We start from the raw sequence: 4,879 nt of genomic DNA on the forward strand, positions 1-4,879 counted from the left end.
CAGGTCTTTGCTATTGTAAACAGTGCTGCAATGAAAAAAAAAAAAAACCTATTAAAAAAAAAAAAACAACTGAATATTAAAAGAAAATCTTCATGCTGAAAAAAAAAAAGGAAAAACAAAATCCTCCTAGGAACTAAAACGGAGTACATGCTGTCATTGATTCTATACTTGTATCCCCTGTCTGATTAGACTCCTCCTTCTCATGTTGTAAGATATGTTTGCTGAAATCTTCATGCCAGGTTTTTAGGAGACTTAAAATGAAAAAACTATGCTAGTTAGTAGGCTTCTTTTATTCAAAGAGGTGTGGGTTAGCAATTTTGAAAATGCTTTTTGTGTGTTGAGTAAATAAGTAAATGTACTATGGAAAATTGGTGTTGTGTTTCTTGCTGTTGGATTAGGAAGCTCCAACTGTGGACAAGGGGAAGGGTAGCATGAATCCCACGTCACTGAATTGAAACTGAAGGTATCAGTGGAAATAATAGTTTTTACTATACCTGGATGGTAATGAAATAACATATTGAAACCTATATAATATAATAAAATAATATAGAAATATATATCTATAGATTTAGAAATATAGAAATCTATATCTATTTAGATATAGATTATATACAGGCACATCTCATCTTATTGCCCTTTGCTTACCTTTATTTCACTTTATAGATACTATGTGTTTTATAAATGTAGGGTTTGTGGCAACCCTACATCCAGCAAGTCTATTGGCCTCATTTTCTTCAGCACTCTGAAGTCACTTCCTGTCTCTGTGTCACACTTTGGTCATTCTCATAATATTTCAACTGTATCATCATTATATCTGTTACGGTGACCAGTGGTCAGTGATATTTGATGTTACTATTGTAATTCTTTTGGGCCACCACTAATTGTGCCCATTTAAGAAGATGAACTCAATCAATAAATGTTGCATATGTTCTGATTGCTCCACTGACTGGCCGTTACCCCACCTCCCTCCCTCTCCTAGGGCCTCCTGTTTCCTGAGACACAATGATACTGAAATCAGGAAAACGAAAGGAGCAGTCACATGTCTGTCACTTTAAATCAAAAGCCAGAAGTGATAACGTTTAGTGAGGGAGGGATGTCAAAAGCCCAGACAGCCCAAAAGCTAGGCTTCTTATGCCAAACAGTTAAATTGCGCATGCAGAAGAAAAGTCCTTGAAGGAAATTAAAAGTGCTACTTCAGTGAGCATACAAATAATAACAAAGTGAAACAACCTCATTGCTGATACGAAGAAAGTGTTAGTGTTCTGGATAGAAGAGGGAACCAGCCACGGCATTTCATTCCCTAACTCTCTTCTACTCTTTGAAGGCTGAGAGAAGTGAAGAAGCTGCAGAAGCACCTAGCAGAGGTTGGCTCCTGAGGTTTAAGGAAAGAACATTTCCATAACAGAAGTGCAAGGTAAAGCAGCAAGTGCTGACAGAGAAGCTACAGCCAGTTATCTGGAAGATCTTCATTCTGGTCTTCTCTTAGGAAGATCTAGCTAAGATCATTGATGAAGGTGGCTACACTAAACAACAGACTTTCAGTGTAGACAAAGCAGCCTGATGTTAGAAGATGCCATCTAAGGCTTTTATAGCCAGAGAGGAGAAGTAAATGCTTCAAAGCTTCGAAAGACAGGCTGACTCTCTTGTTAGAGGCTAATGCAGCTGGTGACTTAAAGTTGAAGCCGTGGCTCATTGACCTTTCTGAAAATTCTAGATCCCTTAAAAGTTATGTTAATCCGCTCTGCCTGTGTTCTAACAACACCACCTGGATGACAACAAGTCTGTTTACAACATGGTTTGCTGTATATTGTAAGCCCACTGTTGAGGCTTCCTGCTCAGAAAAAAAGAGATTCCTTTCTAAATATTCATGCTCATTGACAAGGTACCCAGTCCCACAAGAGCTCTCATGGAGATGTACAAAAACATTAATGCTGTTTTCACGCTTACTAACACAACATGCATTCTACAGCCTGTGGATTAAGGAGTCATTTTAAATTTCAAGTTTTATTATTTAAGAAATAATTTTGTAAGGAGATTCATCACAGTGATTCCTGTGATGAATCTGGGCAAAGTAAATCAAAATCCTTCTGGCAAAAAGTCACCATTCTAGAAGCCATTAACAACATTTGTGATTCATGGGAGAAAGTCAAAATAGCAACTTAAACAGGCATTTGGAAGAAGCTGATTCCAAACCCTCATGGATGACTTTAAGGAGGAGCTTAAGGCTTTAGTGGAGGAAGTAATTGAAGACACGGTGGAAAAAGAAAGAGAACTAGAGTTAGATGTAGAACTGAAGATGTGAATTGTTGCAATCTCAAACTTGAATGGATCAAGCTTGAATGGACGAGGAGTTGCTTCTTATGGATAAACAAATAAAGTGGTTTATTGGAATAACATCTACTTCTGATGAGATGTTGTGAACATTGTTGAAATCAAACAAAGGATTTAGAGTATTACGTAATCTTAGTTGATACAGCAGTGTCAGGGTTGGAGAAAAGTGACTCCAATTTTGAAAGAAGTTCTATCATGGGTAAAATGCTATGAAACAGCATTGTATGCTACAGAGAAATCTTTTGTGAAAGGAAGAAATCAATGTGGCAAACTCCATTGCTATCTTAATTGAAGAAATTACCACAGTCACCCTGTCCTTGCAATAATCATCCTCATCAGTAAACAGCCATCAACAATGAGACAAGAATCCCCATCAGCAAAAAGATAGCAACTTACTGAAGGCTCAGACAATTGTTAGAATTTTTTAGCAATAAAATATGGTTTAATTAAGGTATATACATCGGCTTTTTAGACATATGCTTTTGTACACTCAAGAGACTACAGTGTAAACAATTTATATGCATTGGGAAACCAAAAAATTCATGTGACTTGCTTTATAGTAATGTTTGCTTTATTGCAGAACATCTTTCAGGTATACCTGTGGATATAGACATGGATATTACATACGTATACACATAAACTTGCATCTATGAGTGTATGTGTGTACATACATCTGCTCTCTGTCTCTGCTGACAGGCCCTAGAAACAATGGTACCCTGTAGCAATCAATCAAAATGCCATTTGCCATTAAAAGGAATCAAGCCCTTTTGAGAAATGGTTGATTCTGAAACAATGCAAGATGAGTTGAAAATATGGTATTGTGCCAGAAAAGTGAGAACTTGTTAAAAGAATGATGTAGATATGGCAAATGGACACAGGAACTAGCTTGAAAGGGCTTAGACTGAACAAACCTGGACAATTTGAGAATCAAAGTCAATAAGCATAGTAAAGAAATACAATTCACAGAAAAAGAAACATAATTCGCAGAAAAAAGTGAAATGCATGCTATAAATGGATAAATGAATGAATACAAAATCAGGTGAATCTTTACCTGCCACAGAAGATGGAGAGTCAGAATTTCCCTCTCAAATATGTTGAGAAAAAGTTCTACCTTTCTGGACTGACATGGGCATGACATGAAAGGTTCCTCCCTATACCCTAAAAAACCTGACAGTTCTTCAGCCCCTGCTTCAGGGCAGGATGGAGGAGAAAACTTGGGCTGATGCCTCACCATCGAAAATGTCACACTATAGAGCCCTGCAGGAGCTTCAAGCCTTGAGGTCAATCCATGCTTGAGAAATAGCCTGTCTGGGGATGAGCCTTTGCTGACTCTCTTAGCAGTGACACCCTCTCTGCAAACAACTTGAAGACTCCGGAGAAGAGAAGCTTCCTCAGTACTTTTAGGTAGATAAAAAACACCCCTTTAACCTCCATTTCCATCAATATCAGACACCTGCTTTCTCACCCTAGATGACTCCGCTCTTGATAAACCTAATGGTTGCTGCCAATACTGTTAAAATCAACAGATAAAATAGCTACTCCAAAACTGCTGGGCCCCAAAGCTGCTAAAGCCAGGCCCAACAACCTGCCTTGTCAATTCCAGTTGTTCCCTAAATAAATCTGCTTTACTTATAATCCAATTTCATCCTTAACCACAATGCCATTTGCTTCTTGCCTAGGGGCACAAGCCACCCCTGGACAGCAAAACAAGCAGCCCAGACCACCTGCTAAGGACGATGGGGCTAGTCTTCCATGTGGGGCTATACTTTTTAATGCCAGCCTTTGGGCAGTTACAATTCATCCCTGGCCCTGTTTTAGGCACCTCTATGTTGCTAGTTTCTTCATATGCCTCTGCTTCTCTTCTTTCTAATTAACTTCCAAACTCAGGGTGGAGACTTAGCATTGGTACTGTAAGAAAAGGCCAGCCTGAAGCATTCTCCTAAGTGACAAGAAAAAAATAATGTCATGAACAAGAGGAAACATATTTTTGCCTTAGAGCTTGAACTAGTCTAAGCCACTTAGCCTCTTAGGCTGCCTCATAGGTTAGACTGCCAAATAAGGGAAGCAAGAGTTGGGAGAGATCTCTACTTCCTCCCTTTTTAGGGGGTAATAATCTCACCGACTTGTAAGGCGTGCTCCACCCCAAAACACCAGACTGACCAACTGTCTTGGTTTGGTCCACTGCTCTCACCAAGGTCCTCAAGAGGTGACCCCAGGAAGTTAGGGGGAAAAGAAAGGGGAGTGAAGTAGAGATGGGGGGAAGCAAGCTCAAGGCTGTCTAATTCGGCTGATTTTCACTCTGCATTGCAGCGGCTTATACTGTTGGGGGCCTGCAAGAAACAGTGGAGAATGTGATTCAAAATTGCTCCTCCAAATGACAGGTAAAGTCTGAGGCTGGCAGAATTGTGGCACAGGGACCTATGTCATCGGCCATGACTCCCACCAATCAGGTGAGCAACTCTTCTCCCTTTGGTGAGCATATGGGGGTGAGAGTGGCATTCAGTGGCAACCAGCAGTTATCAAGGCAAGGAAATGAGCCCTGGTTGTA

Source organism: Sapajus apella, unplaced genomic scaffold (assembly GCF_009761245.1).
Source record: "Sapajus apella isolate SASKATOON/1434 unplaced genomic scaffold, GSC_monkey_1.0 scaffold10, whole genome shotgun sequence".
Classification (NCBI taxonomy): Eukaryota; Metazoa; Chordata; class Mammalia; order Primates; family Cebidae; genus Sapajus; species Sapajus apella.